Raw genomic sequence first — 23,972 nt, forward strand, 5'->3', positions numbered from 1 at the left:
GTGCAGTGATGAATATTGTCCTGTCAGCACTCTTACACTGAGTTTCAGCTGCCCGTCCAGCAGTACTGGAGAGCAATCCTCATTTTGTCATTTGCCTCAGGCAGGTAAATGTCTTGGGCTGGCTCGGGATGAGCTTGACTGGAATTGAGATGTTGCAGTGGCCCACACTACTCAGATGCATGAATTGTTCATTATGTGAAATGAAGTGTGTCTGTTCACCCCAGCGAAACTGGGTTTGTAGAAGGATAAAGGCCTTTCTGGCTGAACTGCTATATCCTTTCTCATATGAGGAGGCAGCCTGAATTATCTGATTTCAAAGTGTACAGAGGAGAGAGCTATTTTTTCCCTTAGCCTCTTTGCTTGGTCCAGATTATGCAGTACAGCCTGTAAAAATATGTAGAACAACAGAAGCCCTGTTTGGAGGCTGGTGGGAGGTGGGTTGAAGAGAAAGATTTGGAAGATTTTGTGGCAAATGAAATACACTATTTTCAGCCAGCTCTGCATAAGCTGTAAAAGAAGACATAAAGAAGTTTTCAGTGTGAGGCAGGATCATAATATAAAAACAAACCATCAAATTTTAGTGGCAGCTAAAATAAAGACTGCAGTATTGGAGGTGAGGGGAGAGGAGGACAGATTCATGGAAGCAGCTTTAACGAAAGCATCTTCAATACACATATGAGTGCATATGTGTTGAAGATGTTTTTGTTATAGAAAACTCAAACTTTAGCTGAATATGAATAGCATGCTTTTCCCCCTGAAATAGTGTTATTAAATTACAGGTGAGTATGACACCGAAGTAAATGATTAAACAAGAGCTCTGTAATATTGGCGTTGATCAGGAGCAAAGTGTGGCTCTTGGGCCATGTGTGGCCCCTAGGACTCTTAGTTGTGACCCCTGAAAACACCAAGGACCTCAGCCCCTGTAATTTAAAAAAAACTGGGCTGATTTACAAACAGTTTTTCCCCAAGAGCCACCCCAAGTCTGCCAAAGCTCTTTGAAAATGTGGTTGTTTGCTCCTTCTAATGAACAAGAGTCCTCCCATCACCCTGCAAAAAATCAATTAAAAAGGCCATTAATAATAAACATCATCATCATCATCATCATCATCATCATCATCATCATCATCATCATCATCATCATCATCCAAAATAGCAGCCAGAAATGATGACACATCACTTCAGGCATCCTGAAACACATTGATATGGTGGGCCAGACAAGGATAGGGGACAGACACACACAGTTTGGAGTAAGGAGATAAAAATAAATAAATAAATATTGATATTACATTTCTGGAAACATAATACATTCCCATTAAAATGTTGAAAAAAAGAGTAAAAGTGTAAATGGTTCCAAATGGCAGCTGCCCCAAACAATGAAATAAATCAACACCAAACATTGACAGTTACTTATAAAATAATGCCATGGGTATTTCATTATTGTGATAACAAATCTTAATTGGATAATCTTGAAATCACTTCTGAATATTTTATTCAATGATCTGTTGTCGATTAAAGCAGAAAACAAGTGATGAATAAACATTTTATAAAACAGATAACTGTTGTAATAGATGAGAAAATGGAAGAATTTTTTAGTTTAAAGATTAGTAAATGTTACCTACAACCCCCCCCCCAATTGTGTACATATTTTAATTATGAAAAAATGTATATATAGTAATGTTTTTGAAAATAATAAAAGAACATTTTATTGAATAGGGTTAATACATTTATTTTAAAAGAATTGTTTTCATGATTTAGATAAAATTCCCAATCATGGCCCCAATCTGACTCATACTTTTATCTTTTAAAACAAATGTATGACTGTATATTTTCTTGTTTTCTTGTGAAGTTTTCTTGTAGAACCATAGAGTTGGAATGGGTTGGATAGAGTTGATTGAATCCAACCTCCTGCTCAGTGTGGGATCTCCAGCTAAAGCATCCTCAGCATACAGCCCTTTTTTTTCAATGATCTTTATTTAGAATAAACAACAGATACAAACACAGAATACACCTTATAAACAAGCAAACAAAAATATTTTACCATCCAAAATAACATAAAAGTCCCATAAATCAGTGGTTCTACCTACATTTACAATCTAATCATAATTAAAATAGTTATAATAAAATCATAATGATTATAGTAACTGCTATGAAAGTGGAGTGACTTCACATTCATCCAACCAATTTATACAGAGAGAGAATAACCTCCTTTATATCTGCTCCCTATTTCCATATTTCATTCTTCTTTTACCCCCTTCTTCCCTTCTCTTCCATTCAGTTCCTCTTACCCTCTATTATACATCTTCTCATTCCCTCATTTCCATACATCCTTCCCTTCCCTTCGTAGCCAGCCTGCTCTTTCTTCATCTCTCCACCCTTTTCTCCACCCTTGAGTACATACTCATACCCTCACTCACTTCCCCTAGATCAACCGTACATCTACCATTCATACACTGACTTCCTCCCTTGCCTTCTCCGGTTATTCCTTATATGTAACATCCAGCCTTTTGTTGTTGTTGTTGTTGTTGTTTGTATAGTATAGGCAATTGTGTACATTGCCAAACTGCTCTCACTGTCAAGCAATTCCTTCTAATGCTTAGTTGAAATCTAGCTTTCTCTAACTTCAAACCATCAGACTTGGTCCTGTCCTCTGGGGCAGCAAAGGACAGGCCTGCTTCCTCCTCTCTGTGATAATTCTTGAGGTATTTAAAGAATGCAGTCATATCATCTCTCGATCTTTTCTTCACCAAGCTGTACAAACCTAGTTCCTTAAACCTATCCTCATATGTTTTGTTCTCTATACCTATCATTATCCTTATTGCCCTTCTCTGAACTCGCTCCAGCTTGTCAACAAGTATGTCCTTCTTAAAATGAGGCTCCCAGAACTGAATGCAGTACTCCCAATGAGAACTGACCAGCACAGAACATAATACTGTCCTTGTATTAATGCAAGTTAAGATAGCATTTGCCTTCTTTGCTGCAGCACCACAGTGCTGGCTGATGTTCAGTTTACAATCAACAATAAACCCAAAGTCCTTTTCACATGCAGCAGTACTACATGTTGAAGTGGCCTAAATGTAGAAGTTTGCATTTGTCTCTGTATAATTTCATTTGATTAATTTCAGCTCAGTTTTCTAGTTTATCAAAATCCTTTTGAATTCTGTTTCTATCTTCCAATGTGTTAACTACCCCTCCCAGTTTTGTATCATATGCAAATTGGATAAGGATCAGATTTTATATCATCTGCAAATCTGATGAGGTTCTCCCAACACTGGATTGAGTTTGGCAATGACACTTGCATAGTGAAAGATAACTATAAAATAAAATAAAATAAAAACATGGGATATGAAAATTAGAAGCCAGTGCTTTTTTACCCACTGTTTCACACATTATGTGGCCACAAGCCTGGGCTTGCCTCAGAAAGCAGATCTGATAGTTAGTCACCATTCTGAGATGTCTGAACCCGTATGGGTTTGTATCATATTCATACTTTTCAAGTTTTGCACTTAAAAATCATATTGAACACCTTTGAAAAAAACATGTCACCACTCTATAAAAGGGCTTGACTTGGCCTTGTAGCAATTTTTTTTATTTAATGGTGAATATTGAAAAGACAATATTGCTTGTCAATGAAGAAGACAGTAGTGAAAGAGGAAAGCCACATTACAGGTGAATAGGCTCACCTAGGAAGCCAAGGCCTTGAATTTGCAAGACCTGACCAAGTAGGTCTGTTGAAGGTAGGGTGACTTGGAGGTCTCTCATTCATAGGGTCGCCATAAATTGAAGCTGACTGGATGGCAGTTAACAACAACAACAACAAGCTGTAGCATGTTAACACTGCTAAATGAAGAGGCTGATGAAATTAATGAGAGCAGAGTTCCTGGCCATGGAAAATAGATTGTTTACCGTTTCTCCCCGGTGTAATTTTTCTCTCAGGTTGTTTACAGACTGAAGGGTTGTTCATACATTATCTGTGACTGCTGCTACATGCATTTTAATAGCTGGTATGAGGTCTCAAGATGGCCAACAACAGCTTATGAAACAAATTATTATGATCCCTAAAAACATGGAGAAACAGCAGAAAAAAGCAATAAACAGGCAGCCACAACAAAGCAGGATTTCCATTTTAGAAGGGAACTATATATGTGTATGAAGTGGCATTCAAAATTAGAGAGAGCAGCACAGACATCCCCTTGAATCTAAAGTATAGTAAGGAAGGAGTGAGGCAAACATGGGTCAGGATGCTTCTGAAATGGTTCATGAAATAGTATGTCACGCTGGCACCAAAGAGCAGGCTAATCATTCCAACTTCTAGAGAGAGGGGTGGGGGAGACAAGCTATATGCCACCAGCCTAAGCATGAGCATTATGCTTTTGAGCTGCTACTTTACACCTCCCCATGGCTTCTCAATTTTAATTAAGTAAAGGTTCCGGCTGTTTTAATTGCAACTTGGAGATGACAGTTGTCTTCCCCAGCTGGCAGCAGAGTCCATCAATTGGAAATCAAATGCAATTTGATCTCAGTCTCACCTGTAACTTTTGAAAAAACGTAAAGTATGGGATGGCATCTCATGCTTATTCTTTCCCCACCCCCACTCCCCACCCAGGCAGCCTGGATTCAGAATGTGGGGATGGCATATTTTTTAAATAGGTCTTATTTTGAGATATGTAGGTAAGAATTTGCTGTGAATAAAAAGCACCACGCCCATATATTCTGTACACTTTGACTGATTGCAGAATACATACTTTGGTTGCAGAAAACACCTTTGGGTTGGTTGTAGAAACCTGCTATGGCTATGTTAATTCATTTCATTTGTCTTTGACCAGAAAATGGATGTGTTCGTATGTCACACTAATTCAAGAGAATTATAATATGTTGTGGCCAAGCAATTATGTTAGTACTTGTTGGCTAACTGATCCTTCTTGCAGTGGAAGCAGCAAAACAGTCTCAAACATTTCCCCCTCTTTTAAATGACATGCAAACAATTGGCTTTCTAGATTTTTTTTCTTTCCCAACAAACTAGAGAAATAACTGTGGATTTGACTAGACCTATATTGCAATATAGGTCAAAAGACAAAGTTGTGCCTCTTCCTTCCATATAAAGCCAACCTCACTGATATTTAATCTTATTTCAGCATTGGCAATGGAGAGGCAGCAGACAAGCAAGTCTGTTAGTCCTTGTTGGCTAATTGATCTTTCTTGTAGTAATTCATGGGTTGGCATACACAGTTTGGTCCTTCAAGAAACATGGGTGAGGAACTAAGGAAGAGATAAAGGAAAGTCCCTTGTGCTGTTGATGGAGTTATTAGAAGGAAGCGCATACTCAGAGTCCATTTTGTTGAGAGTGCAGACTTCAACTCCTGAAATCTCTGGTAATAGCCCCTGAAGAAGGCCAATTTGTGACAAGGCCAAAACATGTTGGTCTCTTTAAGGTAATAAAGTTCATGGACCATCAACAGCACATGGAACTTCGTTTCCTTTATCTCTATGTTGTGCTTTTCAAACAAAACCAAGGCGGGATACAGACGGGCAAAAAGGGGTGTGTTCATGACGTCATGAAGGTAGAGCCTTCAGACAGCCCTTACCTGAATGCCGCCATGAACACGCCTCCCGCACGCCCCAAGCGGGAAGAAGCGGCATTAAAAAGGTGCTGCTTTTCCCCGCTTCTTTTCTGTATGATGCGCAGCAGCGCAGCTCCGTATGTAAGCTGCTGCACCGGTACGCCAGAATTGTTACGCTGCTAATTTAAGTTGCCCATTTAAAAGCTCCGTGTCTGCTGCGTCACATAATGAGTCGGGGTCCTGGAACATGCGCAGTTTGCAGTCAGGCTTTAATTGCAGCATCAGCTGCCATGCAGGTGTGGAAGATGCAGCACAGCTGCAGCGCATTTTAAGACTCGTAACCCTAACCCTAACCCTAGAGCAACATGTACGCATGCGCTGCTAGAATCAGGGAAAGTTTGGAATTTAAAGTGAACCCCTACACACATTCCTGTGCCATTTTCACCTAACAATAAAAACCCCTAAAACTTTAAATATTTACATATGTACAAGGGAGGTGATGGGGGATGGCAGGGGGACAGCGGTGGCAGCGGCGACAGCTGTGGCTGTGCATTGCAGATTCAGCAAGAGCGCGGGGACCAAAGGAGAGGAGGCATCCATGATGCTGGTGACATTGGCAAAGTGCAAGCGGACAAGGATGCCAACACCAGCTGATCACCAGCTGGAAGGAGACCACTATTGTTCTTGGGCAGGGCGAGGGAAAAAGTTTTAAAGGGGCTTGGGCGCTTTAAATGTGCACATAGGCTTTCTGCCGCCGCTGCTGAGCGCTGCAGCTGCGCATCCGCCAGCCGGCAAAAGAAAAAAAAAGCCCCGTTTTTGGCCGCCCGTGAGGAAGCTGCCTCTCTCTTTGCAGCGTCCTCCGAGGCGGCGGTTTGGAAACTGCGGGTCAGAAACGGCCCCAGGTGAGGCGTCTTCACTGCCCCCCATGTGGAAGCCCCATCACCTGAGCCACGCCCCCGGGGCGGGCGGTCTGGAGGCTCCGTATTCAGCAGAATACACCTCCAAGACATCTTCCCCTGCCCGTCTGTATCCCGCCCAAGCTTCATTTATTAACTGCTTTATACCGCCTAAGCAGTATCTAAGCGGTTTACAAGTGTTTTTTACAATTTTTTGTTCTGTTCCTGTCTAACATACAAAGAACTAAGGAACAATACGAAGAGAGTTCACATTGCTGGTTCCCAGTGTCTGTAAACTGAGGCAACTTCCCCTTACCCTAGATTAATTCTCCAACTTGTCAGGGCCCTCTGTTTTTGCTGCCTTTCCTTATTGTCTTTTCTATTGAGTCATGCCTTCTCATGATGTGGCCAAAATATGACAGCCTCAATTTTGTCATCCTGGCTTCCAGGAGAAGTTTGGGTGTCATTTCTTCTAGAACCCATTTGTCTCTCTTCTTGGCTGTCCAGGGCAGGGGTCGGCAACCTCCGGCCCGTGGGCCGGATCCGGCCCGCGGGCGCCTTTCCGCCGGCCCCTGGTCCCTCCCGCCGCCGAAATCGCCGCCAATTTCGGCGGCTTCAGCCGCCATTTTGAAGGGCAAAATGGCGGCCCCCATTCCGAGGCCCGCTGCGGCCTCCGGAGCCCCGAAACGGGGCTCCAGCAGCCGCAACGGGCCTCTTGGAGGCCCGCTGCGACCTCTGGAGCCTCGAAACGGGGCTCCAGCAGCCGCAACGGGCCTCTGGGAGGCCCGCTGCGTCCTCCGGAGTTCCGAAATGGGGCTCCAGCAGCCGCAACGGGTCCCTGGGAGGCCTGTTGCCGCCGCTGGGGCCCTCCAGGAGGGCTCCTGCGGCGGCAGCGGGCCCCTGGGAGGCCAGTTGCCGCCGCTGGGGCCCTCCAGGAGGGCTCCTGCGACGGCAGCGTGCCCCTGGGAGGCCAGTTGCCGCCGCTGGGGCCCTCCAGGAGGGCTCCTGCGACGGCAGCGTGCCCCTGGGAGGCCAGTTGCCGTCGCTGGGGCCCTCCAGGAGGGCTCCTGCGACGGCAGCGGGCCCCTGGGAGGCCGGTTGCTGTCCCTTGGGCCCTCCAGGAGGGCTCCTGCGATGGCAGAGGGCCTCCCAGAGGCCCGTTGCCTGCACCGGGGTCCTCCAGGAGGGCTCCAATGGTGGCAGCGGGCCCCTGGGAGGCCCATTGCCGTCGCAAGTTCCCTGCAGGAGGGCTCCTGTGACTTTGGGGTCGACGCCAGCCGTTGCTGGTTCCTTGGCCCAGAGCTCCACTACCGAGCCAGTTGCCACCAATGTTGATACAGATAGGAGTACCGCTGCTCCAAAGGGCTCAGTTCTACTGACGTGAACCCTAAGAGGTCCAATGAATCTGAAGAGTCGCACCGCACCGTTCCACTTCGAGGTCCAAATCCTCTAAGGGGACCAAGGCTAAGTCCAAGGATTTGGCCTCCACCAAGGTTCCGGTACAGGCCAAGGAGGGCACCTCCCATGTGGACCTGGTTCCTGAACCCTCCTCTAAGAAGAGGTCTAAGTCCTCGGAGCCAAGGGAGACATCTCCACAGGCCACTAAGAAACAGAAGACCCTTGACCCCATAGAGGCTTCTGTGAGTGGTTCCTTATATAAGAAGTCCCATTCTAAGGCTTCGGAAGGCTCTTATCACAAAAAGACCCATCCCAAGACCACAGAGGCCCTTGGCTCTTCTTCAAAGGATCGTTCCACACCAGCCGTACCGATGCTTGATGACTCCATGGTTACTGAATCCAGCTGTCCTCGGGCCCGACCCGTACTGCGTCTTCTCTGCCGGCCACTTTGCCCTTCCATCAACTTTCTGACGACGATGGCGCCCTCACCTCTCAGTCACCTCGTCGCCGATCGCCAACTCCGGTTCCTCAAGTTCAAGTCCACGATTTTGGGATCCACCACGGTGACGACTGGTTATTTTTATGACAGGTACTATCATACTACACTCGGGACGTCGTCCAGGATCGCTTTGGGCCGGCGTCCATTGTGTCTTCAAAGTTCAACCCAGCCTTGTCTTCCCATGCTCAGTCGGCTCCGCTCACCACTGTCTCACTGACGCACAGGACCACTTTTCCACCAACGGAATCATCCTCGGTCCCAACCACTAAACCCTGTTCGGTTGTAGCGACTGCCACACAGACCTGGCACTCCTCCCAAATTCTCTTGCATTCCAACTCTGAATCCGATGTCATCGGCTCCCACCATGGCGAACCCCAGTTGTCCCAAGCTGATTTGAGTTCCTTGAATGAGGTGGCTCCACAATCACCACAGGAACTGTTTCAGCAAGGTTCGTCTTCGCCCACGGATGATGTCCGAACCTTTGCCGAACATGTCATCAAAATGGCCAATACCCTTGATCTTCAGATCACCCATACTGAAGATGACTCAGCTGACCCCGTGGAGAGGAGAGTTCATGACAAAGTCCCCACACCACCAACTATTTCTTTGTTGCTGTCGTTGGAGAGGATTGTCCGGTTCACCTGGGATTCACCTGCATCCCTGGCTTCAACGTCCCGAAAAATAGAGTCCCTCTACAGAGTTTCTCCCTCCAATGCTTCTTGGTTGTTAGCACACCCGATACAAAATTCTGCGATTGTTGAGGGCTCTCAGCAATCGTTTACCCGCAAAATGCCCACTTCAACTGACTGATGGCCTTGCTAGGAAGACTTATTCTTCATCGGTCCTAGGCCTTCAGGTGGCTAATTACAACGCCTGCATGGGGGCGTATGTGCAGTGTCTAATGGAGAAGATTTCACCTATAATTCCAGACATGCCGGACGACTGCCAGCATGTCCTGACCGAGATTCATGACGAGGCCCACTCCATTGGGAGCTGGATTATCACCTCCGCTTGCTACGCTACCGACTGTTCCGCGAGGTCGATGGCGGCTGCCATCACCCTCAGGAGGCATGCCTTGCTTCGATCCTCGGACCTCAACCAGGGCATGAAGGCAGCTGTTGAAGACATGCCATTTGATTGTTGATATTTAAGTGATGAACCTTGCCTGCGATTCCGGTCTGGTGCCAACTGGATGAAGATGGCAATTATCTCTCCAACACAGGAACAGAACAGAACTCTATATACAAGCTTTCAGCTTGCTGGAACAATGCCTGGAGAAAAAGCTGCTAAATCAAAGAATCACTCTCCAGTAGTTCACTCCTAAGAAGGCTTTATTACTTTGTTTCAAATAAACACGAGCTAGTCACTACTATACAAAAACTCTTACCGACACACCATACTATCTCCAAACTCCCACAATCCACCAGAACAGCGTTTTCCTTATATACAGAATTACCATGAGGAGACCACTAAGTCCAGCCTCTGCATATACAAGTTGCTATGCACCACAGACACCAATCCCTCTTGAGACTGAAGACATAACATATTTACATTTAGTTCTGTTCAGTTGACCTTGAACATCTGGCTGCTGCTCTGGACTCCAGCTGTAGCCAATTTAGGCTTCTGCAGCCATTGCCACATCTGAACATTTTCACCTTCAATATACTAACATTGATGAGGCTGGCCTCTTCAATAAAGAAACCGATGAACGGCTGAACTTGAAATACAGGATGAAGGCGGCAGCCAAGAAACATGGTATGTCAGCCCCTTCCCAGACTCCATTTAAGAAGTGCCAATGCCAGTGGTATGGACAGGGCCAGGGACAACGGTTCTTCTAGCAGGACCGTCCCTACCATCAGGAGCACCCATGCCAACACTACCCCTCTCAGTCTTCTTCTGGCTGTTGCCAGGCCCCTGCTCAGAACCGCCGACAGGATACCAACCAGGGAAAGAAGAGATCCTGAAGGGTTCCAGCGTGCTCCGTCGGGCCGGCCTCCTCCTCCTCCTCCTCCTCCTCCACTTTTTTTTTTTTTGACATCCTGAGGCCTTTCTTTAACACCTGGGCCTTGGTGACTTCCGACTCATGGGTCCTTGACATTGTCTGTAGGGGTTATGCCCTTGAGTTTGAAGAGCTCCCCCCAACTAGAGCTGTTCTTCCTACCCCCCCCCCCCGACACCCTTCTTGACGAAGTGTGCATTCTGCTGTCTAAAGGTGTGATCTCGCCCGTTGACCCTTCTGAAGTTCCCAGATGCTTCTTCTCCAGATATTTCACCGTACCCAAGCTGATGGGGGTATTAGGCCTATCCTAGTCTTGAGGTCCCTCAACTTCTATTTGGCCTATCACCGATTTTGCATGCTAACCCTTGCCTCTATTTTGCCCTTGTTGCACCAGGGCCTGTGGTTTGCGACAACTGACTTGAAAGACACCTACTTTGACGTGGGGATCTGAGAGACTCATCGGAGGTTCCTCGCCTTTGCCGTCAGTCCCGACATGTACCATTACAATGTTCTCCCCTTCGGCCTCTCCACAGCTCCGAGGGTCTTCACCAAGTGCATGGCTCCGATCGTGGCCTTTCTCCACCAGTGAGGTTCCAGAGTCTTCCCATACCTGGACGACTGGCTCCTTGCAGCCCCCTCAGTGGAGGAACTCCAGAAGGATGTTGAATTCACCCTGTCTCTCCTGGCATCCCTCGGGCTCGTAGTGAACTTGGAAAAGTCTCACCTGGTCCCATCCAGACAAATCAAATTCATAGGCACCACCCTTGACTCTGAAGATTGCGTCTTCTATCTGGCTCAGGGTGGTTTCTGTGCTCTCTGTTCCTCTGTCCGCACCTGCCTCGCACACAGACGAGTAAAAGCCAGAGATGTTAGTGGCCTTGGGACACACGGCGTCCATGACGTACGTGACCCCGTGGGCAAGACTTCATTTTTGACTCTTCCAGTCTTGGTTCCTGTTGGCCTTCAACCCGCTGACAGACCTGCCATCCAGGTAGCTCACCTTTCCAAGGCCAGTAGCCCTCTTGCTTCAATGGTGGCTCGACTCCCACAACGTCTGCGTCAGTATGCCTTTTTCTCCTCCTCCTCCATCTCAGGCCACACTGACCACGGACGCTTCTATGGAAGGATGAGGCGCCCACATGTCAGGACTGTTAGTCATGGACGAATGGTCCCCATCCGAGGGAAACCTCCACATCAACGCCCTTGAGATGCTTGCTGAGGAAAAGGCCCTGAGAGCGTTTGAGACGAGCCTCTCCGACAAGGTAGTGCTGCTGTTGACAGACAACACCAATGTCACGTACTACCTCAACCAACAAGGCAGCACCAAATCACAGACTCTCCTGGACATCACCCTCCGGTCTGGAACTGGTGCATCCCAAGCAATTCTGCTCCAAGCAATCCACTTGCCAGGAGAAGAAAACAACTTGGCCGACCGGCTCAACAGGTCTTCCACCGCCTGCCACGAATGGAGGCTCCGCCCTGCGACCTCTTCAGTCGGTGGGGAACACCCCGGATAGACTTCTTCATGACCGCTCGCAACAGCCACTGTCCCCAGTTCTGCTCCCGGGTGCATAGCGAGAACTCCTTCAGAGATGCGTTCGGCTTCACTTGGTCAGGAGAAATGCTCTACGCTTTTCCTCCATTCCCATAGATCACCAGGGTGGTGTCCAGGATGACAGAGGACCGCTTGAATGCGATCCTGATCACTCCTTGGTGGCCAAGACAGCCGTGGTTCCCGTCCCTATTTCCCCTTTCCAAGAGAGACTTCCTCCGGCTCGAGTTCCATCCCAATCTCCTCACCCTCCAGAATGGCCAGGTTCGGCATCCAGACATCGAGAGCTTGCCGATGGTATGTTCCCATTTCCAATTTGATGGCAAACCTTCTTTTTTCAGGGACCCTCTTGTGAAGAGTTTCCTGAAAGGTTGTTGCAACCTTCACCCTCCTGTCTTGGTTCTGGCACCGACTTGGAGCTTGAACGCTGTGCTGTCTGCTCTTCAGTCCAAGCCCTTTGAACTTATGGCCACAATGGACTTGAGACTATTAACTTGGAAGACTGCCTTCCTTGTGGTCATCACCTCTGCCCGCCGTGCGGGTGAACTCTGTGCCCTGCGGAGGGACCAGCCTTTCTTTAGGTTCCATAAGGACAAAGTTTTCCTCCGAACCGACATTACCTTCTTGCCTAAGGTGGTGTCTGCCTTTCACAGGTGTCAGGACATTGTTTTGCTGACCCTGGCCTCGAACCTGACCACTGAGGTCGAACGCAGTTTGCACACCTTGGACGTTTGGAGGGCTTTGGCCTTCTATTTGAACAGAACTGCGGGCTCGAGCCGTTCCGAGAGACTTTTCCAATGCTACTCGGAACCGAAAAAGGGACTGCCTGTGACTGCACAGAGTCTTTCCAAATGGGTAGCTGGTACCATTCACCTCTGCTATGAACTGTTGGGCAGACCTCTCCCGGCCAGGGTACAGTCCCATGCAACTAGAGCGGTAACAGCATCCTCCGCATTCTTGACTGGAGTCCCCTTGGAGGATGTCTGTAAAGCTGCTGTTTGGTCCCAGCCCTTGACTTTCATCAAACATTACAGGCTGGATATCAGGGCCAAACGGGAGGCAGCCTTTGGGAGGGCAGTGTTGGTCTCAGGTTTATATTGATTGCACTGTACCATTTGTTTACATGTTTTAAAGAATGTCTTCGCCAGAATTGGCTTGTTTACCACATTCTTATGGTTTACATAGGTCTTGCATGACCTAAGGTGCCTTTGCTTCAACAGGTTTAAGTACTGAATTTAGGTACAAAATGCACTTGAAACATTTTTTGGGTTCAATGTTTATTGTATAATAAACACAGCTTTATTTTAACCTTACTTTGGTGTCAGGACACTCCCTCCACCACTGACCTAAGCTCGTCAGTCTCAACCCATTTGTATGATTCGCAGAGACCATGAAGAAGGAGGACAGGTTGCATACCTGTAATGGTATTTCTTCGAGTGGTCATCTGTGAATACATACAAATCCCGCCCGTTCTCCCCTCAGTATCCTGCTCTTCATTGGCTCATTCTCATGTCGCTCATGCGGCATAAATTTTGGAACGGGGGAAAGAGCAGGAATGCAGGGGGCTTATAAGGGATGGGTGTAGCTACTGCCAAAAAGTTGCTAAAAGTTGCAAAGTTAACTTTGCCCAGTGATTCCAGAAGTTTCCAAGCAGCACTGCGCAGGCGCATTACAACCCATTTGTATGTATTTGCAGATTACCACTCGAAGAAATACCATTACAGGTATGCAACCTGTCCTTCAGCCTGATACTGTTTCTGGAAGCAAGACTAGTCTATCATTTAAAGTAATACAACAAAGGGAAAGTGCCTGTTAGAGTGTTTTTATTATACAGTGGCAGGCTCAGCCATAGTTACATCAATTTGCTTACCTAGCATATCATCATCATTACAGAGACTGAAAGTTCACTTTATCATAAACAATGCTTCTGGTTGTGCATAAAACATTGCTGTATGTGGTTGTATATAATGTTTGGCGCAAAACCTTTGTGGTGAGTGCTACAATCTGAGCAAATCTGATGTTCTGATAAGTCTGAACAATGGCTTGATTGTTTTGATTCATTGGATTTCCTTCCTTAAAAATACCAAGGTAATTCTAGGTTACAAATGTCAGGGATGATGGGAGTTGTAGCTCTTCACCTCTGGCTCGAACTCACCACCTTGTTACGCACCGGCGCTGACCAGTTTTGGCCAGTGGTTAAAGCTTTGGTCTAAAGCAGCAGAGTTACAGAGAACAGGCTGAAGACCCTGACAAACTCTCCAAGCCTTCTCACTCTTGCTTCCACAGAAGTCTTCACACTTCTTCAGGATCCAGCTGGCTCTTGTATCTTCACCCAAGACACCAGACAACTCAGTAGTCTTATATAAAAGATCTACTTTATTCTACTATATACAGCTCCAAAACTATCCAATACTCCACTACTACCCACAAAATACATTGGGATTCATAGCCATTATTATAGCCCTTGGAAAACACCACCCACTCTTGTCAATTTCCACCCAATGGGCGTGTACATACACTCTCATTGGTTCTCTTGTTTCTACCCAGAATTAATGATTTCATCATCTCAGCCTTGACCACTTAACAATTCTCAGGTGTGTTCAATTATCCACTTTGCATTTTTGTCCTTGGCATTCAGGACTTGTTAATTCCATTACCTTCTACACCTGTGTGGCTCTTAATTTGCTTCTGCTGAGTCACCCTGACTCTCACATACATGTTTTATTTCTTTCACTGTATATCCCATGTTGCATTTTCCTTAACAACAAAACCTTCAGTTTAGATATTAAAGCAATTACACATTCACTGGTATGCCAAAAAAATATCTAATTTCTCTGCCAGGCAGACAGTAGATATGGTGGGAGCTCTATGGCCTTCTATATGTTCTTAGACCATAACTCCCGGCAAACTGACCCAGTATAATGTGGAGCTGTTGTACTGTTGTACTGGGGATGTCATACTGTTTTAAAGTGTGTGGTTTTTAAGTGCTTTTATCTTTTTTAACTGTATTCTGTTTTTAAACAAATGATTGCTTTAATATAGTGATAGTTTAATTCCAATTTATTGTCACTTTGGTAAGTCTTTAGTTGTGCTATGCTTTTAGACTGTAAGACACTTTGAGTCCCAGTTTTGGGAAGAAAGTGGGATTCAAATAATAATAATAATAATAATGATAATACTTCCAGATGCCCTTTTTTTCCAGGACATGTCCTCCATTTCTCCCTCCTGTCCAGGAGGAATGCCAAAATGTCCTCTCTCTGCCATCTCCCAGCAGCTGATCCCTTAATTAGAAGCTGCAGGAGGAAGGAGAAGTGTGTGTGTGTCCCTTTAAGAACAAGGCTTACTCCCTCTCCCTGGCACAGCAAGGGACCCTGGGAAATCTGGAAACATGAGGCATCTGGAAGCTTGGTTTTCAGACAGCTGCCATTATGTGAAGAAAGTGAATTTGCAAGCAAAATGGAAATGTAAATATGGTAGTTTTGCGAATTTGCTTATTACCTGATTCACCTCACATTATGTTTGGAGTCTGCCCTGATTGCGTTCAGTGTCATGTGAAAAGCAGCTGTGAACCTGTCCCTAAAGCCATGGATGATCCTACATTGGCACCAGTACATTGGGACCTTGTTATCCGCTGGGGTTTGGTTCCAGGATCCCCCGTGGATAACAAAATCTGTGGATGCTCAAGTCCCATTAAATATAATAGTAGAGCAAAATGGTGCCCCTTAAATAAAATGGAAAATCAAGGTTTGCTATTTGGAAATTTACTTTTTTTGAATATTTTCAAGCCGTGAATGCTTGAATCCATGGATAAAAAATCCGTAGATAAGGAGGGCCAACTGTATATCCTTCCAATTTTCCCCGTGTGAAAAAGTCGTATGATTATTCATTACAGTTTAGCATATCAGCTAAGGTGAAAACAGGCACAGTATGTGAAACTGCACAATTTGTTTATTGTTCACGTAGTGTGAAAAAGAAGGCAAATGCTTTAATTTGCAATTTCCATGGTTTTTAATGTGTGAGTAAATCTGTAAATTCCTTACTACCTCTTCTAAATCAAAGGGTATATATTTTTAATGCACAATACTTTTACAATGTGTTTGACTCTTAGCGTGGAGATTACTAATATGAATGATATTATGCTAGATTGTAAGGTCTATCATATTACATCTGAAACCATCCCAGCATCCTTTCCATTAAAGATGTGTCAGAGCACAGTCCATTAATATATTTTTCATGTTGCCTGGAAGGCTTTGAGTTATTGTTGTGTTCTGCATCTCCTACTGTGTTGTACAATGGGCTTCTGGATGACTTTCCAATGGCTTTTCAGAGACTATGCATTTTAAAGCAAGAAATGGTGTCTTCATACATTGCCTAATGGAGGCTGAGTATGATAATGTAATACATCTAAGTGGGGCTACTTCAGAGTTTCTCAGCAAAGTTTTATTTGAGTACTCTGGGATTTAAAATGTAAATGGGACATCTTTTCATAAAGTGTTGTATGCTATTATTAAGTGATGCTGCTTTACATCAGGAGATGGAGGATTGATTTGGCCCTTTTACAGTGGTACTGGAATAAGCCTAATGCAAGTGTGTGGTGCCTTCTGCCTCGCAGTTCAACTGTGCAACATTAGCCATATACTGATAGATGGAATGTGGGGCTGGAAATGTACACATGAGTCCTGGGGTTAACGAAGGGTGAGCCTGGAGTATTGCTGATGTCACCCTTCAAGTATCATGCACAGTGCCTTCTGAATTGCTGTGAATGTCACATGCAGCTAACCCAGCTGGGAGCAATTCCATCCCTTTCTGGTAGCTGAGGCATGTGTTACTCCCTGAAGAGAGAATGCTTGCTGTGCATCCCTGGTGGAGAACATATGCTCTTGATATTTTCCACAGTCAGCCTTCAGCTTTCCTCTTTATAATTCCTCTCTTCAATGCAAGTTTCTTCACTTAACCGAAAGTTTCCCTTCTCTCTCTCTCTCTCTCTCTCTCATTTTTCCTGGTTTTCATTTTAGCTCTTATCCTAGGTTGTCCACCGGCATTGCAGTTTCCTAATAGATTCAACCACATTTGTGTATTAGAACCAACTGAAGAATCAGCACACAGTGCTACTGCTGAGAGCCTGTTGAAATTATATTAAAATAAGAACGCCTTTAGCTAATTGGCATTTCTCTTTTACCAAATGGACAATGGTAATGGACTGTCCTCAAAAGGTGCTGGATGAAAATGAAACAAGTGCTTCCTTTACCCAAAAGTTGGTGCAAAAGCACATTCACTGAATTCTCTTGTTGTGCATCCTATTAGCTTGGATGGGAATAAGCTGCTCTCACACATACCTCTCCTAGGCAAGTGATTGGAACACAACGTGCTCTCTAGCTTCTGGGTGTTACAGACCCTTATCTTCAATTTCCATATTGATGGTGCAGAAAGAAAAGCAAGCTGTAGAGACAAATCCATGTCTCTTCCTTCCCTCCTCCCTGTTTCAGCTTGATGCAGCTCCTGTCCCCTCCTTTATAATAAGGGAATAATGGAAATGCTATATTTTTCAGCCTACTGAGAAGGGAGAATATATTGCTGCAGAGTGATATGGGTGCATCCTACGTTTTATTATCTGATGTGGAAGGTCTGTTGGATCAAACACCCTGGAAATACCAGATATCGCCTGCCATCTCTTTTGGGCTGGAATATGACCCCTGCTATACAGGAGACTTGGAGGAATTAGGCTGTGTTTTAAAAATACTGTATATTCTAGAGTTCTCAATAAATTAGAGACACATAGAACAAAAACTGTAGCTCAGTATTTAAATCTACTAAAAAGAGTTCTAACGACACTCAAAATTATGGTCTTTTTACTATTGCTGAGGTGTTGGGTAGTGTTTTTTTTTTTTTTTTTTTAAAGATGGTGATTTAAAAGTGAGCCTGTGTCAGAATTTTCATTTGGTCCATATTACAGATTAATTCATTTTTTGAGAAGAAAAGTAATCCTTATGCAAAGTTCTGGGTTCTGAAAGATCCTAACCCAGTTTCTTCAAATTCTGAAACTAAACTGCCCTTCTAATTTATAAACTTCAGTGTTCCACAACTTTGAAGACTGTCTGTCAGACTGTTTTGTTTTTGGTTTTTTGGTTTTCATCCACATCTTGCCTCTCTCATTCTTAAAGTGTTGTATGTATTGTGAAGCCCTGCACTAAACATTTTGCTTCTTCATCTGCAATCATTCCCACTGGCCTCGCTTTCTTCCTACTGACATTGCTACTGTCATCATGACGATGATTTCCTCAAATATTATTGGCTGCCCAGCATTGGCCTATCTCATTCAGCACACAGTGCGCAGCACTGTAGTGTCCCTGCTGTGCCAAGATCAGTAATGATGCAATGATAGTTGGATCGAGTTTTAGTGATATTTTATAAAAGGAGTGAAGTTAGCTTTAAAGGGGGGGGGGGGAATGAAATAAATATTCCTAAGTATTTGATATTCCTTCACTAGTCAATCTTTAAAATATTGCTCATAGGCCAGTTGGTTGTCGCTATAACATGAAGGAGGAGTTTTATATTATTGGTTTGTTGATGTAGCATGATGTAGTGGCTTGAGCATTGGATTAGGACTCTGGGAGCCCTGGGTTTGAATCTTCACTCAGCCATCGAAACCTCTAGGTGACCTAGGGCAAGTCACACTCTCTCACTCTCAGTGGAGGGTGATGGCAAACCTCCTTTGAACAAGAAACCCCCATGATGGATTCATTTTAGGATTGCCATAGGTGAGAAACGGCTTAATAGCTCACAACAACAGTTGTTTTATATATTGTTATGTATCATTTTAGTGTTGTTGTTGTTTGAAATAAAACTTCTGTATATTTTAATGGTAAAATGTCTTCGCTCTTTCTTAGAAGAAATAATTTAAGAAATTTAAAACAACAAGAAAAATTGTTCCTGTTTCAAGGGTTCTAGATTTTTAGATTTGTGGATAATATCCAAATCATTGATGATCAAAAACTCCAGTCAGCAACATCTGGTAGACTGTAAAACCAAATGTAAAACAAACAAACAAACACAACTGGAGCTTACTTCATCACAGCCTAATGCAGGCTCCTATTCTCAACCTCTCTGATACTGATACTATTTCAGTTTTGGATGTGTGCTGACATAACTTGAATATTTCAGTGTTTTGCAAATGTTCCTCTGACACCATCATATTCTAATTCAGTGCTAGAGCAGGACAGACTCTGGTATTCTGTCCAGTGTTGCAGAGTGCTTGCAGCTCTCAGTGACAGACTTCCCAATTACAGCCTCTCTTTCTCATGTGCTAGTGTTTGGTGACAAGGTGAGGTGTTTTCTCCTCAACTCCGCAGCATTTCAGAGCGTTTCCAAGGCTCCCCATTTGCAGCTCTTTGAATCTTCCTTGTCCGTTTCCCTAAAGTTAAGGCTCAAGCCCACCCACAATTATACATCTGTCCATTTTCACAAGTGTTGTGTTTATCCAAATTAGAAATTTTAAAAGCATCTTTTAACTTCCGTAGCCCTTCTGCCAGTCTTTGTGGAAAATAGCAATATTGTCAGTTATACATTGCCAACGATATCCACAGTTCATTATTTTGGGTTCATGGTATCAAAGTAAATATTATTACAGTATATCATTATCTGGATCTCTCCCCAAAACAGCTGTAGGATAGATGCATCACAAGATGAAGATCCACAGAATCTGTTCTCTTCTTTTCCAGGAGTCCTGTATTATTTTCAGCTTGTTTGAAATTTCTGTTTTGAGAAGCCCATTTCAATATCCATTTGCAAGGGTGAGTCTCTGAAGTAAATCTTCAGTTGTGATTTTATAGAAAATATAACAAGACTTGAAATTCAGAATTCAGAGACATAGCAATGTCAGTATGCAAAAGGATCTTGTAACAAATTTGAGACTAATTGAGCAAAAGAAGTTGTAGCATAAGCTTTTGTAGACCTGTAAGCTTATCGCACGGCATTTGCAGGAATGGGAATGGAATGGAACAGGGGGAAATGGGTGTTAACGCATGGCAGAATGCTGCCAATGCTGCCGAGAGTCCCCAAGCTGTTCCCCAGCCATTCCTGGCAGCCAATTTTGAAGGACGATTTTGAACTGTTCTTCAAAATCTGCTGTCATGGAACAGCTGTGGAAGGGCTTGGGAACTCCTGGCTGCATTAGTGGCATTCTGCCATGCGGTAACACCCGTTTCCCCCGTTCTGTTCCCATTCCCGCAAGTGTAGTGCAATAAGCTTATTGGTCTACTTGTATTTGAGGAAGTAAACCAAGTGTACGAATGCTTATGCTACAGCTTCTTTCATTCAGTTAGTATCAAAGATGCTGTAATATTTGGAGTACCTTGATGAGATTGCAGGATGCATTTGGAAACCAAGAAACTTCTTCTCTGCCTAAGATTGCTCCAGGTCTTCATATTTCCCCTGTTAGCCTACATCTTTCCTGTTTTCTTTCACTGCTTGAAGAAATTATGAATCTCCCTCCCACCCACCCCCAAAAGGTTGTAATATGCTACAGGTCAGTTTCTGCAAGGACCAGGATGTGTATGCTTTCTAGGAAAGGTAAAGCCAGATCTTGCAAGAGGTCAAAATGGCTATGGTAGCAGGTGTGTTCTGTCATGAATGATTAGAACAGGTGGCCTAGTAAATCAGAAAGCAGACAGATAGAATTTGAAAGCCAGAATGATAGGAGTGTTCACTTGGCCAATGTGACTTTCTCCTTCTTTTCTATCCCGGCCCTTTCTCTTACATCCCTGAGTGCTGACAAGGATTGGGTCCCCAGTGTTTGCAGAGAAAGGCCAGACCTCTGGCCTAAAAATGGTTACATTTCAAATCTTTCTTTCATATCTGAGGCCAGCTTTTTCACCTGAGGCTATTTTTACCCCAGCCCACCTGGCAGGCTATGCCGATGCATTTTGGCACATAGGAAGTAACATAAATTTTGCTGCTGGCTACCAATTTGATTTTCAGCTGGGTTGTTTTTTCTTGAGGGACTTTTGGGGGCCTCAGGGGCCACATTTTGGGATACCAAGAGATATGTGTGGCCTGGGGACCGCAATTTCCTCACTTCTGGTTTGTAAGCTACCTCTCCAAAGTTATTTTGCAGTGGTTACAAGAGTTGTGTGTGTTTCTTGAAAATAATCATATCCAATCTGAAAAGCAATAGAGTACATAGCCTTCCTAAGCTCCCTAAATGGCACTCTTGGTGAAAACTCTCTCAGAGGCAGTTCACATGCTTTTATGGATCAGTTTTAAACATTAATTGCATTAGATTTAAATTCAAGACTAGCAGGAACGCATCCCCTGTGTTTCTGTGCCCACTGCATCATGATTTTTTAAAATGCTTATCTGTCTGTAGGATATATTATTATTGTTTGTAGGATAGCAATAGTTTTTAATAATTTTAGTTTCTGACTTCTAAAATGCTGATCTTTTAAATTTGGGCTGGATGTGACCTTTTTTATACATCAAGCAATTTTCAGAATGATTAGCATAGTGAAGATGCTAGAGACATTTACTCTCCCAGGAACCTGATACCAGTGGATATTTTTAGGCATATCAAACAAATTATAGATTACAACCTTCTTCCCTCTTGAGGAAAACTCCTTTTATGGCCAGTTGCCAAGGTGTGGGTCCACACTACAGCTGGTCAGTGCTGATCTAATCATTTCTTTTGCCCTTGGCCAGCTCAAATGTTAAACATTTTTACCATCTGCTTTGTAAGTTTTGCCACCCCGTGCTAAATATCTATGCTTTTCACTTTATTTAGTTGACTGAAGCTCAATAAAATATTTCTCCACTCAGCCCTCCATGGTTTCTCCTACAGCATCTTAATGAATGTCTCTGAATTATGATTACTCACAATGCAAGCAAGGAGAGGTGCGACCCTATATGTGGCTGCTAAAAGACATGCACATGACTTTACTTATACAGAAATCAGCAAGGGAGAAACCTTTGGAGGCAAACAATACCACCCAGAGGTATGTGTAAAATGGATGTCACAACAGAGCAGGACATATCACTGGCCAATTAAAAGCCCATTAATGTGTTAATTTCCCCTTTCCCTAGTTCCTTCTATATCTGAAAAGGGCCATGAGTGTTCTAATTAAAAGTTCTTCAAAATTTGCATTACATTTCCACGTTTTTCTTGGGGAAAATGATTGGATCACCATGAGCAAATCAGGTGCTTTTGGACAGACAAGATTAATGAACCAATAATTACTGAGGACCAAAGATTCATCTCTTTGGCGGGTTATAGACCGCCATTTCGGACGTCCTTAGGACATCCCATTTTTAAAAAGGGGCGTCTCTTCTAGACGCCCCTTTCCCTATCATGGACTCAGTCCGTGACAAATGGCAGCGGCCGTTCCACACGGCCATCGCCATGTTTACGTCTTGGATGCATAGCGTCCAGACGGGTCGCAGCGGTTATGACGTCGCGGGTGCGCTATGGGTGCCTCGCGACATCATAATGGCGCCGCAGGAAGAAGCTCCATTTTGGAGCTTCGTTTTTGCTCCGCAAAGGAGTCGCGCGGTTTGTATGCTGCGACTCCCTCGTGGAGCAAAGAGCAGCGCCGGCAGACCACTGCAAAGCGGCGGTTTGTAACGCCTCTTTAATTGCTTTTACTGTTCTTTATGACCTTATCACAAACAAGAATGATATGTACATGGAAAGATGCTGGGAATCTGAATCATCTTTCCCAAAAGGAAAACTTTCCCACTACGTGGGGAATGTGTACCAGGATTAATATCATTTTACAGAATTAATTAAGTAGCAAGGATGGCTTAACTGAAAACATTTGTCCTTACTGAAGGTTATAGGCTTCAATAAAACCGGTCCCAATGATTTAACAAAATTGGCTGTTAAGAAAGGACTGTTCTAAGCTTTTTCAGAGATGACACTTTTCCTAATGGCTAAGCACTGATGATGAGCATGCAGAGCTTAGTCATTCACGAGCTGCATACACAGTTCATGATGTCTTGGATGGGAGTTCTCAGTTAGCAAACATTGTACACCTGAGGAAGCATCTCATTTGTCTAAGCAAAAAGAATTATTTATCGGACCATACCTCTTGCTGACATGTGCTGCCTAGAGAAAAACTGCTAGTCTAATAAAGAATGAAATCTTGGTACCAGGATATACATCTATTCATCTTGGAAACATATGTTGCATCTGTGATCCCACTATGGGATGATTGTTCTTTCATCTGCAGTTCTTTTAAACAATGAGCTTTAGAGATTTCTTCAAAACTCTGACTGACACTTTAAACCAGGAGTGTGGAAAGTGTGAGCCAGCGTGGTGCAGTAGTGTTTTGAGTGTTGGACTACGGCTCTGGAAAACAGGGTTTAAAAACAGGTTCCCCAGTGGGAACCCACTGGGTGACCTTGGAGAAGTCATACTCTCAGCCTCAGGAAGACAAAGCAAACCTCCCTCTGAACAAATCCTGCCAAGAAATCCTGTAATAGGTTTGCCTTAGGGTTGCCATAGGTCAGAAGCAACTTGAAAGCATGCAGCAGCAACAGGGCAGAGTGTAGCTCATGCAGCATGCAATTCCCAACCCCTTTTTGTGCCCTCCAAGCCCTGTCTGAACCTTCCCAATTTTAAAGAGATTCAAGTGAAAAGTCAACCCAACATGCCTCATGTTGCATCAAAAGATCCTTACAATTTAGTAAAACGGCAAAACTGGAAGTGACCTCTGGGATCCTTTCACATGACAAGTTTAGCAGCATGATCCTGCTTTAACTGCCAAGGCTACACCCCATGGAAACCTGGGGTTTTGTAGTTTTCTCAGAGGCACTAGAGGAGCTCAGGCTAAGACTTTTAATGTCCCTCAACTGTAAATTCCAGCAGTCATGGCTGTTAGAGTAGAAACATAGTGCTATAATTGTGTAATGTGACTGGCCCTTGGTCACATTTTAGTCTTGGAGTTGTAGTTTTTTAAAAAAAATTCTTCAGTCTTTTAAAGTTTAATTTTATTTATTTAGTTTATATCCTGTCTTTCCTCCAATTTGAAACCCAGAAGGACTTACAACAAGGTAACCCTTTCCTACCATGCAAATAAAA

At 44.2% G+C, this 23,972-nt stretch overlaps 1 protein-coding gene across 5 annotated transcripts in view; it reads left to right on the forward strand.

The window, feature by feature from the left end:
• LOC149314349 (tetraspanin-4) overlaps positions 1–23,972 on the forward strand; it is a 771,146-nt gene that overhangs the window by 320,048 nt on the left and 427,126 nt on the right. The window contains exon 1 of one of the 5 annotated variants that reach the window (XM_089520925.1): positions 19,663–19,692. The exons of the other annotated variants lie outside the window; for them this stretch is intronic. The gene's annotated coding sequence lies outside the window, so the exon portion shown is untranslated. Of the gene's footprint in view, positions 1–19,662; positions 19,693–23,972 lie in introns of those variants that run through there. 5 annotated transcript variants of the gene reach the window in all.

Source organism: Sceloporus occidentalis, unplaced genomic scaffold (assembly GCF_023333645.1).
Source record: "Sceloporus occidentalis isolate IW3139 unplaced genomic scaffold, rSceOcc1.0.p SCAF_4, whole genome shotgun sequence".
NCBI classification, from domain to species: Eukaryota; Metazoa; Chordata; class Lepidosauria; order Squamata; family Phrynosomatidae; genus Sceloporus; species Sceloporus occidentalis.